General features: G+C 45.4%; 1 long non-coding RNA gene across 1 annotated transcript; it reads left to right on the top strand.

Moving 5' to 3' along the window:
* The first annotated feature begins 11,319 nt into the window (after positions 1-11,319).
* On the top strand, positions 11,320-12,283 carry LOC145634823 (uncharacterized). Its single transcript, XR_014113603.1, has 2 exons — positions 11,320-11,607; positions 11,881-12,283. It is a non-coding gene; the product is annotated as an uncharacterized LOC145634823 (long non-coding RNA).
* Positions 12,284-13,002: the final 719 nt, after the last annotated feature.

Here is a 13,002-nt window from a genome sequence, read left to right as displayed (position 1 = left end):
ATATTAAAGGCTATTTTCGATAAGAACTTAGATCTAGTAAATTGCGAGAGCCTGTTAGATCTATGTTGATTAATAAATTGCGAGAGCCTGTTAATCATGTTATTTATGCCATGTCAATGATTGATTACCCTATTTTACCCCGGAATATTATTTATTGGTGAACCTATGCCCTAGATCCTTTTATATATTATTTTCTCCCTTTTCTTACTCTTTTTAGTTTAGTTTCATATTCAACTTTTAATATTGGTTACTTAAATAACTTAGATTATAATATTTAATTAGGAATAAAAAGACTTGTTTCCCTGTGGAGATCGACCCTACTTCCCTATCTACTTTAGTTAGTGAATTAGGTAATTATTTTTGATTAGGGGATACGACTTTACCCTGTTAATGGCACAGGCAACCTAGAAGAACACATCACCTCGTACAGGAACCTGATGTACTTGCAAAGTGTAGATGATGTTACATGGTGCAAATGCTTTCCGGCCACTTTGAAAGGTGTGGCGAAGGATTGGTTCAACAGTTTGCCGGCCGGATGTATCAATTGTTTTACTACCCTTAGTTTGCTGTTTGTGGGAAATTTTTCATATAACATACCGCCTCGAAAGACTAGCCTTAACTTGGCGACAATCGTCCAAGGGAAGAATGAGGGCCTACGCTCGTACATCCAACGATTTAACATGGAAAAATCCCAAATTCATAATCTGTCGGATGAAATGGCTTACTCTGAATTTCTCCGGGGATTACGGCACAATGGTTTTAAATTTGACCTGGTAAGAAAAAAGATTCGGACATACGCAGGTGTCTTGCGGATAGCCGAAGCTTATATTGAAGCGGCGAACTTTTGTTCGCTCACGAAATCAGAAGCGCCGGCCAAGGGGGCTGAGAAAAAACTTTCTCAGCAAGACTCGGCCGGCCAAAAGAAAGAAGGAAAAAAGAGAAAGGAAGTTTGGGTGGCTGATGCTCAGCCACAGAAGTCCAAGAAGGTCAAGACGTACGAGCCTCAGTTTGAATTCAACAAGGATTGTTATTCTATCTTGATGGAAATGAAGGATAAGTTTGAATTTAAAAAGCCACAGCCGCTGAGAGGCCCGGCTCAGTACAGGAACAAGAACAAGTACTGTCATTACCACAAGGACGTGGGACATGACACAAACGATTGTATCAACTTGAAGAGATTGCTGGACAAGCTAGCCGAGAAGGGCATGCTGAATTCTTATGTGATGAAGTCCAAATTCACTTACACGCGGACAAAAAACACGTCCGAACAAAGACAGAAGAATGATAAGAATAAGGACAAGGAAGATGATGGGAATAGCACTAATTCATGCTTTGTGGCCGTGATATCAGGGGGATTTGCCTCAGGCGGCCCAACTATGAAAGGGATCAAGTAGGACGCCCGGAACTTGGGAAAGGTGATGCAAATAGACTCAGTAAAGGTCGAACCCTTCCCCGAAGTAATCATCAGTGAGGCCGATCGGGGGGAGGTCAAAGACCTACATAATGATCCCATGGTATTCATTATGAAGATAACCAATTTGAAGGTCGGACGAATATTGATTGACACGGGTAGCGCAGCTGACATCACCAGCCTGGCCGCCTTGAAGAATCTAAGCTTCCCAGAGGATACTCTCCAGGACATCACTCACCCGTTGGTCGGATTTGGGGGGAATGTCATCCACCCGGTGGGGCGGATAGATTTACCCGTCCGATTTGGGCAAAAAGGGGAAGGAAGAGATATGGTTGTCCGCTTCTTGGTTGTGAAAGTGCTGACTGGATATAATGTCATACTCGGCCGTCCTACAATGAATGCAGCCAAAGCAGTCATTGTACCTCACCTAATGATGCTAAAGTTCGAGAGGACGGACGGGAAAATAGGGACAATCTAAGGAAGTCAGAAGATGGCAAAGGAATGTAATCAGTTGGCGGTTAATCCTACAGCGCGCGGACCAAAGGCATCCGAGCCAAAAGAAGAAGGAACCTCACTCCCAACACACCAGGTCGGCCAGAAGCGTAAGGCGGCCAAGATAGAACAAGCATAGCAGCTAATGACTGTCGGTCGGCCAGAAGAGTTACGACCCCAGCCGGTCGGCAGTCACCAAAATATAGTGCTTGACCCCGATCAACCAGGTCGGACGGTTAGTGTGGGCACTATAGCTTTGGGTTTGCTTGGGGAAGAGTTAATTCAATTGCTGAGAGAGTTCAAAGATGTATTTGCATTTGATGTTGGCGAGATGCCAGGAATAAGCCCTGACCTGGCTGTGCATAAGTTGGCTATAAATCCAGCCATTAAGCCTGTCCGCCAGAAGAAGAGGAATCAGGCGGCCGCAGCTGAAGTAAAAAAGCTGTTGGACGCCGGTTTCATTCGGCAATGTTATTACCCAAACTGGGTGGCCAATGTGGTTCTTGTGAAGAAGCCGAATGGAACTTGGAGAATGTGTGTGGATTACGCCGACCTGAACAAGGCATGCCCTAAGGATAGCTTTCCCTTGCCCAAAATCGACCGCCTGGTTGATTCAACGGTCGGGCATGCCCTGATGAGTTTTATGGACGCATACTTTGGATTCCATCAAATTCCATTATGGGAAGAAGATCAAGAGAAAACAGCGTTCGTAACTGAGCAGGGATTGTACTGTTACAAAGTTATGCCATTCGGCCTTAAGAATGCCCCAGCTACCTTTCAACGACTCGTTAATACAGTCTTCAGAGATCAGCTTGGCCGGAATATGGAGGCGTACATTGATGACATGATTGTCAAGTCAAAAGAGCCGGCCGACCATCTGAAGGATCTGCGAGAAACTGTTACCGAACTCAGGCGGCATAAGATGATGTTAAATCCAAAGAAATGTGTCTTTGGTGTTGAATCCGGTAAATTTCTCGGATTTTTAATTGATCAGCGTGGAATTGAGGCCAACCCTGAAAAGATCCAAGCCGTTATGGGCATGAAGTCACCAAGGACGATTAAAGAAGTACAAAGATTGACCGGCTGTTTAGCAGCACTTGGTAGATTTCTGTCAAGATCAGGGGATAAGTGTCGTTATTTCTTTCAAACCATAAAAAATAAAGCCATGTTTGAGTGGATAGAGGAGGCCAAGGAAGCATTTGTACAGCTAAAAAGCCACCTTCATACATTGCCTCGGCTCGTCAGTCCACTCAAGAGTGAGAAGCTATTTATCTATCTTGCCATCTCTGAACACTCTCTAAGTGTCGTCCTGCTCGCTGAACGGGACGGCCACAGATTCCAGTCTACTTTATCAGCCATGTACTTCACAACGCTGAGCTGAGGTATCCCCCTATTGAAAATTTTGGCTTGGCATTATACATGGCATCGAAAAAGCTGCGGCCATACTTCTTGGCACATTCAATTGTGGTCTACACACACCAACCTCTGAAGAAGCCATTTACAACTCTAGAGGCAAGTGGTCGTATGCTTAAATGGGCCTTGGAAATGAGAGGCTTTGACATTGCATTTGAGCCAAGAAAAGCAATCAAGGGACAAGCCTTTGCTGATTTTTTAGCTGAGATGACTCGGCCGGATCTTCAGCCGGCCGGAGACCAGATCTGGAAGGTGTTCGTGGATGGTAGTGCAACAGCTACTGGTTGTGGTGCAGGTGTCATATGTCAGTCTCCTGCGGGAGATAAGTTTGAGTACGCTCTGAGATTTCAGTTTCAAGCCTCTAATAATGAGGCCGAGTACGAAGCCCTCCTGGCCGGCCTTAGAATGTGTAAGGCGGCAGGAGCAACAAAAATTGATGTAAGCTCGGACTCCCTACTTGTAGTCGGCCAGGTGAATGGAGACTTCGAGGCAAGGGAGCCGGCTATGATGAAATACTTGAAGATTGTAAAGGAGGAGGCTAAGGGCTTAGATCATTTTACTCTACAACAGGTTCCTCGTTCGTCCAATCATCAGGCGGACACCCTCTCTAAATTAGCATCCTCAGCATCATGTGATACCCCCAGGTCGGTATTTTGGGAGGTAAAAGAAAGAAGGAGTATTGATACTGAGACGGTACATATCATTGATAGAAGCTCCACTTGGATGGACGGGATCATATCTTACCTAAAGGATGGGTTACTCCCGGCCAATCCTAAAGAGAGCTGGCTGATGAAAAAGAGAGCGGCCTGGTTTGAAATGAAGCAAGGAGAGTTGTTTAAAAAGGCATTTGTGAAGCCGTACCTGAAGTGTATCACTCCTGAGAAAGGGCATGATGTCTTGGACGATCTTCACCAGGGGCAGTGCGGCTCTCATATTGGAGGACGAGCCTTGGCTGAAAAGGCTGCCCATCTGGGCTACTACTGGCCGAGTTTAAAGTCGGACGCCATGAAAATGGTAAAGAAGTGTGACAAGTGCCAGAGATTTGCAACCTTGATCCACCGTCCCGCCAACAGTCTTTCGGCCATCAGTAGTCCGCTCCCCTTTGCCAAATGGGGGATGGATATTTTAGGTTCGTACAAACCAGCATCCGGTCAAAGGCGTTATGTGTTTGTAGCAGTAGAATACTTCACAAAGTGGGTGGAGGCCGAGGCTATCTGGGGCATCAAGTGGACGGATGTTCAGCCTTCTTATGGAAGAGTATCATTACACGCTTTGGCGTTCCTCAATCTATGGTGTTCGACAATGGAGCCCAGTTCGAAACGCCTCAACTCAAAGAATCGTTGGAGGACCAGGGCATAGCTCATTGCTTTGCTTCAGTCGGCCGACCACAAGCCAATGGTCAGGTAGAGGCATACAACAAGTTGATCTCCAATGGAATTAAGCGCAAGCTTGAAAGGGCAGGCGGCTTATGGGCTGATGAGTTGGTTAATGTGCTATGGTCCATACGAACCACGGCCAAGAGTTCCACAGGAGAAACTCCATTCTTCCTGGTCTATGGCGCCGAGGCTGTCCTCCCAATTGAGATGTATGAGCCCACCCTTACGGTGATGCTATATGATGAAGCGGCTAATTGGGAAGCCATGAAGACCGCCCTAGACTTCCTTCCTGAAGCTAGGGGCAACGCGGCGCTTAGACACGAAATCTATTGTCTAAGGATGACAAGGGCTTACAATCGCCGAGTGTCAAAGCGGCCGATAAAATTGGGAGATCTGGTCCTAAGGAAAATGGAGGCTGTGGGACGAGCAAATGAGGATGGAAAGCTGACCCCAAACTGGGAAGGGCCGTATCGAGTCAGGGAAGAAGTCCGAGATTGGACTTACCGTCTAGAAGCCATGAACGGCCGACCTATTCCGCGTACATGGAACACTGACCATTTGATGAAATATATGTTTAAGTTTAAGTACTTAGCCAAAAGCTGTATAAACAGCTAGGTCTGTTGACCGAGCAATGTAAGTCATACTACCACAACAATGTAATTTTGACAAATTAATGAAAAGTCAAACATTGTTATATTATTTTCCATTCTATTTATGCTTATTTGCACGGTCATAGTCTACACAGAAATGCCGCGTGAAATTTGTGATTAGTTTGCTTGCAACACAACAACCCGGTCGCATAATAAAGTAAATTAAATAAAATAAAAACGAGCGACTTGACCCTGAGTCGCATGTATACGTCCGTCCCTCACTGAGGCGGACGGAAAAGGTAAGGTACCCTATGAAACACATCTAATGGGGCAAGGGCATACCTAGGCATTCCAGCCCAGCCAAACTTAGAAATTTTAAGTTGAGATCATAATTGAAATTTTTTTATCGCGTCCAAACGATAGTTTCAACGGACAAACTCGCATAAAGCCAATCGAACGGCCAAATAATGTGTTGATTCGGCGTACCACCTAGTCCAAGGGCAATCATTACTATGATTTGATTGACTTGCTAGTAGTCATACCCCCCAAGGTATAAATTCTACCAAGTCAATCAAACCACTTAAAATATAGAGTAGGCGAACGCCGAATAAAGGGACATACCCCCCAATTGTACGAATGTACAAAAACGTAAAAAAAAGTACGCGTACGAAAAAGCAAAAACATGTCAAGTGTAAAATTTGCAAAGTATGAAGCATAATAGAAAAACTTGGATTAATAAAACGATCGCTCAAAGGGCAGCAAAGTATTTTACATTAAACCGCACGAAAAGGCGGCAGATAAAGAAAATAAAAATTAACAAAAACAAGGCAGAAAGAGCTGAAATCAAGGGGCGGCTGGGGTAGAAGTTGGACTCTGGCCTAGGCCAGGCTCTTGAACGGAGGCAAGGGACGCGTCCTCAGCAGGCGTCTCCTTGCTCTCGGCCTCACCATCTTTGTTGGCTGCCACTTCTTCGTTTTCCTCCTCTTCTGAGGTAGTTGGCGTGACGTCCAGCTCAAGAGAAGGCTGCCCGACCTTCTTAGCCTCTTCTCTGAGGCAAACAAAGTTAAGACGTTTGGTGAAGCATTCTTGATAAAAGGTCGCATCACCCTCGTCCACCATAAGCTCAAAAGCATCAAAGAAGTGGCTCTTTAGCCTGTCCTCAGCGTTCTGTTCAATGCGGACGACCTCATCCACATCAGGGGCCCGAGGTGTTTGCAGTTGGAGAGTTAAGTCCTCAACGGACTTCTTTAAACTTTTCACCTCGGCCTTGAGAACGTCCGCCTCGTCCAAGGCCTCCTTAAAGTGTTTTTGGGCCAAGGCCACATCACTTCTGAGCTTCTCGGAGGCCTCGAATCCTTCCCTCCAGCGTTGGCCGTCTAGGAGGGCCTGATCCCTCTCCTGTCTCATGGCATCTCTGGCCACAGACTCTTGCTCCAGGGCCTGGCCCAGCTTCACCAAATCTTCAGCCTGCCGCGCCGCCTTGTCGGACAGCGCGTTTATTTAGGTTTTGAAATATCGGTGCTGGACAGCCGTTTCCCCAGTAATGGCATCCTGGGTCTTCTGAATCTGGGCCCAGGCATGCTTCAGACTCTCATTCTCCTTGTCCTTCCATTCAAGGAAGGCATTCAACCGCAGGAAGAGCTGCGTACAGGGAAAATGTGTTAGCAAAATAAGAATGAAAAAATGACTAAGTGTGACATTTGAGAGAGAAATTACCTCGGCACTGCAGTTGATCATTGGGCCAAGGAAGTCCTCATGGATCCCCCGCAGCTTGTCTCGTTGCTCAGTAGGGACCGCCCTGACCATGGCCTCCCTCATGGCCTTCCTGTCCGCACCCGTGAGGGATTGGTCGGGCAGCATCATGTGCAGCTCCTCTGCAATGTCTGTGTAAGGGCGCAAAAAATAAAAGTTTAGCTCAGGTTTAATCGGACTTCAAAAAAGCGAAGTAGAGAATTCAAAGTTACTCGGACTAACCGTCAGAGAAGCTTGGAGGGGTAGGAAGATTGAAAGTGAATGATGGGGGCGGCGCAGGCTCGTCACCCTCCTCCCCCATCCGGCCAGGCTGATCTCCGGCCGACTGAGAGACTTCAAGCCAATCAGATTCGTTGACTCTTTGTACGGGCGGAGTCACTTCTGGCCTGGTTGATTTTGCCGGGTTCGACTTACCCCTATCGTCCGATTTCTTGGACTTGTCATGATCCGGCATGGCGGCCGGATCTATGGACTTGGAGGCCCCGCTATCACTCAGCCGGGGTTGTTCTCCTTTGGACTGCATAGAGGCAGTCCGCGACGTGGTCTTAGCCGTTGTACTGGAAGTGGTCTTGGATGCGACCGTCTTCCTTTGATTGGACGCCCTACCGTCCTTGTCCGTCTTGGATACAGGGGACGACTACTTCCGTTTGGACCTAGGGTTCGGAGTTGACAGCTGAAGAGGCAAAAGTTAGCGAAAAGAGAGCAAGATAATACAATTGATAGGTCGTGTCTAGTTAGGAAGAAGATCCCTTCCGTAATGCCTACGCGGACAAAAAGAAGAAATGGAAATGGATACTTCTTTAGATTACTCGTACAGCTTCCGACGAACTTTGTAGCGGGCCAAGTCAATCTCCGACATGTTTACATCCCCTTTCTGCTCTGGGTCAAGCATCTTGTCACCTCAGCTGAAAAAGAAAAGGAAAAAGTGTTAGAAAATCCTTCAAATTCAAATAACCTACGTATGTGTAAGAATATGTGTCCATGCGTCCACCTTGGGGCAAAAAATGGTACAGGCCATAGGCGGACATAAATGTGGGATCCCGAAGCCAGCTGGATAAAGGGACCCAGTTACTTGGAACGCGCTCAGTTTTGCCGTTCCTTTTCACCCTCTTGACCTTGAAATATTCAAGCTGGTACTCTTGGCTGGGGTGGACGGGTGGTTTATCAGGCTTGAGGTCCTCGCGTCCAAGCTGAATTGGTTCAGCATTGAACCGATTCATTCGCAAGTTAAATTCAACATCTTTGGTCTTGTTGCGGTAGAATCGGTGCTTCCAGTCGCGCCATTTTGAGACGCAGTCAACCACCATCATGTAGTCTCTGGTGGAGCTCAGAATGAACCAGCCGTCTGTATCCGTGTCCGGCTTGGTTAGTGAGTGCATCTCACAGAAGACTGCAAAGTCTTGCTTGAAGCCTTTGCAGATGCACGTCACCAAATACCCAAAAATGTTCAACCAGCTGTTCGGCATCAGCTGGAAGAGGGCAATGTCGTATTCGTCCAGGATGGTGCGGACAAAAGGGTAGAGGGGGAAGCGCAGTCCGACATCTAGGGCCGCCCTATAGACACTAAAGGACCTTTGGCGCGGCCTCTCTTCCTTCCAAGAAGCCACAGCGCGTGACTTCCTTGGAGGCTGAATCTCGAATCCCTCCCCAAGGTGGAGGAATGCCTTGTACGTCTCAAATTTGTAGTTCAGGTAGCCCAAGGCTGTGCTACCCACTGTACAGGCGAACGGATCCTTGAAGTTGTCAATGTTGGCAACATCCTCCTCGGCCGCCTCTTCGCCCTCAGCGGCCGCTGCTTCACCCTCGGTCGTTTTCTCGACCTCATCCTCCTCTTGTTGAGGAACACTCCCAAACTCAGAGGACAACACTTTATCCAGATCGGCTGCCTCTGTTGAGCTGCGGCTCCTAGAACTACGACCGCCCCAGGAAGATGTGGTGTCTTCATGAATTAGGGGCCTTTTTCCCTTGTCCTTGGCCCCGACCGCCTGACTTTCGGTAGGAGGAGCTCTGCGAGGAGGCAGGTCGGACGGTTCGTTAATTAAGACCCCAGTCCTTGGCCTGTCCGACCTGCCATATCGGAGATAGAGTTTTGAAGGAGTCGGGACGGACGGATCAGCGTCCGCCCGTGAAGAGGAAGGAGGTCCTTCACAGAGTAGTAACTCGGCCCCATCCATGTCCGAGTTGGTATATTGGGGGAACATTAATCCCGGAGTTTTCCCGGACGTTCCCCCCGCAGTAGAAGCGCCCCGAGTTCTTTGGTGCTCCTCAAAAGAAGAAGTTACTTCCACGGCCGAGCAGTGAGTGCCCGTGGAAGCGGTCGTAGGAGTATTAGAAGGCGTTTCTAAGTTAGGGTTGTTAGGGTCATAAGGAGGCCTAGGGTTCACCAGACTACTGTCTAGATTTCTGGCCGCATGACGATCGTACGTCTGCATCGTTCTTGCCATGTTCGACTGCAGGGACAGAGAAGAATGGGTAGAAGTGAGTTGGTACGCACTAGAAATGGACCCACTCCACGAAGGAGACAACTCGTCTCCGTCCACTCTAGACTCCTCAGTCCCAGGCAAACGGCCGGCCTCATGAGGAGAAACGGACGAAGCCGAGTGTTGAGCCAGATTTTAAATGAAGAATAAAGAAATAAAAATGCAAGGAAAAGAAAACAGGCGGCCTACCTCTGTACGTGTAGAAAACTTGAAAGTCTTGAAGGTTGACCGGAAAACTCAAAGAATGTGCCCGGAAAACTCAAACGCACGGCGGAACTCTTGAAGATACAAGGAAAATGGCACTTTCTCTCTCTAGAAGCTCTGACTTCTCTCTAGAAAATGCTAAGTTCCAAAGTGTGAAAATGAGGTCAAACCTCTTGTATATATAGGCCAAATTTATGGGGGTAATACGGTAAATTCATCTTTCCCGCCTAACAAAATTGAACGGTTATAATTTGAAAATTTAACCTAGAATTTGAAGGGGCAAAGAGCAACGCCGTTAGAATAGGCGGAAAAGAAGACGAACTAATAAACGGCACGTCCAAAAATAAGCCGACGGAGCTAAAGCTCCCTCCGCAATGGCAAGACGGCCGCAACTCCCAAAAGCGAGACGACCTACCGTTGTCCGCGCCATTCGTATAGATAGGCGTTCACTCTAAATTATCAGGCGGACAGAAATCTGTCAAAACCCTAATACACTTGTACACCCCAAGGCTATTTGAGGTCAGAGGAGTGGGCCTGTATGCGTACGAGCCACCCCCTCTGAGGGGCAAATGTTGAGGGTAAAAATACCCCAAATACGTGGACCAGTCCCGTAGTGACACGTGGCCCTGTTATAGGGTGACACGTGTCACCACGGGAAGATGCCACGCATTCAGCTCTAGAGCACCCAAAGTTTCAGGCCAATCTCGTAGTGACACGTGGCCTAGTTAGAGGGTGACACGTGTCGTCACGAGCGACACGTGGCCCAGTTAGAGGGTGACACGTGTCGTCACGAGAAGATGTCACGTGTTTAGGGCATATGTTCCCCTTAAATCAGCACGCAAAAGAGGCCTAACAACGTCAGGGCCCAAATCCCGAGAGATATCAATGAAAGTCGCAAATCGGCGCCCCCAAAGTAACACGTGGCATTCACTGATTGCGCAGCCAATCACGTCACGCAATTCTAGGGTACAAACCCTAGAAAGGGGCACGAGTCCCACCCCTATAAATACCCCAATCATTTATGACGGGAGGGGGGGATTAAGACGTTACAACAAAAGAGCATTAAATAGCTCCAACTTCTCTCTACTTTCTCTCTCTAGCCTTTTCCGTTCCGATCACTAACTTGATCGTCGGAGGCGAATATTCCGACAACCGGGATATTCGTTGTTTTGCAGGTTGGACCGTCTCGTTGCCAGGAGAGCGTGACCAGTATCCAAGGAAAACCAAAAAACACCCGAAACAAGAAGAACACTCAAGATCATCATCTCCCTCAAACATCCAACTTCCAAGAGGAACTACATAATCCTCTTTACTACAACCATGAACAACAACTCCCTCAACTTCCTTAAAGCCTAAAGTCTCAAAGCCATGCATGCACTACTACAAAATTGGGCTAAGTAACCACTCATAAGATACCATTTGCATTAGTTGACTTGTTTCTTAAATAAAGAAACCATTTATTTAAGAAATATGGTTTCTTAGGAAAAAATAAGAAACCACTTATTAGAAAAAAATTGAATAAGATAAGTCTAAATAAAGGTCAAAGATACCATAATAAGAAGTGAAAAATGGTTTCTTGGCAAACTTACCCACCTATAACTTTCTCTCTCCGTCATAAAACTTTATAGGCCTTTTTTACTCTTCTCCTTTTTCATCTGAGTTCATCATACTCTCTCAAGAACCCTAATTCTCTCTCTTTAAATCGACAATAATTCTTGATTTTTTTTTTACTTAAATTTACGAGAATATTGTTCAAAGTAGGCCGATCTATCAAAACCCTCAATTAATTTTTAAAAATTTGTGGGTTCTCTCTCCTCAACTACTTTCTCTATCCTCAAATTCGTTTAGAACTGGTTCAAATTGGCCATTATTTGAGTGTTATGAGCACGGTAATGGTATTTTACCACTAAAACTTTTGTTAATTTTCATTCCATTGATGATTATTTGTTTTTGTTGTTTTGATCTTATTATTAATTTATATATTGTGAACTTAAGATTTTCTAGTTCGTTTGCAGTGGATTTGTTCAACAAGCAATCGTTGAGGTTTTGATTTTCGTGTTCAGTTTAAGCAATATTGGAGTTGAATTTTATTTTTTTTTGTGTGTAAATTACCCTCTTAACAATTCAATTTCTTTTGTTCATTATTGTTTTTGCTCCATCAGTCAGAGAACGAAGCAAATTACAGAAAAGTTTGATCCTAGATATAACTCGTCTGATGAAAACTTGGAGGTTTCAGCATCAAGGGTGAGAGAATCAGATTCATGTAAGAGGCTTTGGAGGATGATGTTGATTGTGGAAGCAGGCCGAATCTAACGGACATCGTAGAGGTGATAAATTGGGTGTGGGATTCGACGGCGTTAGCTGCGGCCTACGGAGGAGAGGGGTCTCGTTTATACTTCGTATTTGCAATTTGTAATTAGTACAAGTATATTCTCTATGTTGTTTAAAAAATTAAAAGTAGTGCATGTACGAGTATTTTATACTTCGTATTTAGCATTTTGTAATTAGTTTATACTTCTTGTATATATTATATTTTTAATAAAAAATTTATTCAATTTTTTGAAATCACACATATTATTATTATTATTTTATAATTATTACTATTAATTAATATTAAAAAGATGGAGGTTACGGAAATGCGCATGTTAAGGTGGATGTGTGGAAACACTTTAAGAGATAGAATCAGAAATGAGGTTATTCGCAAGAAAGTAGGTGTGGCGGGCATTGTAGATAAATTAAGGGAAAATCGTCTGCGTTGGTTTGGACATGTAAGACGGAGACCCGAGGGTGCACCGGTGCGAAGAGTGGAAGAGTGGGACCATGGAGGGATTAAACGAGGAAGAGGGAGACCAAAGATGACTTGGTTGGAAGGAGTGAGGAAGGATATGAAGTGCATGGATTTACGTGAGGATGAAGTTTTGGATCGTAAGGGATGGAGGAGAAAGATTTATGTTGATGACTACACGGAATAATCAAATTTGGTTCATGTTAGCCGACCCCACTTTTGGGATTAAGGCTTTGATTGATTGATTGATTGATTGATTACTATTAATTAATATTATTAAAAAAAATTTATATGAAAAAAATTAAGTCTAAGAAACCAAAGTTGTAACAAGTATGGTCTCTTACACATAATCTAAGAAACCATACTTCAGGAAAATCTAGTTTCTTATCCCTTTATTTTAGGTACCGAAATACAGACCTAAGAAACCAGTTTTCGTACAAGTGTAGTTCCTTTGTTTAATCTAAGAAACCAAGCAAAAAGTATGGTTTCTTATTCTAAG

This window comes from Chenopodium album, chromosome 6 (assembly GCF_948465745.1).
Source record: "Chenopodium album chromosome 6, dcCheAlbu1.1, whole genome shotgun sequence".
In the NCBI taxonomy this organism is placed as follows: domain Eukaryota; kingdom Viridiplantae; phylum Streptophyta; class Magnoliopsida; order Caryophyllales; family Amaranthaceae; genus Chenopodium; species Chenopodium album.
The sequence above is the reverse complement of the archived record's forward strand: the minus strand, read 5'-3'. Positions and strand labels throughout refer to the sequence as shown.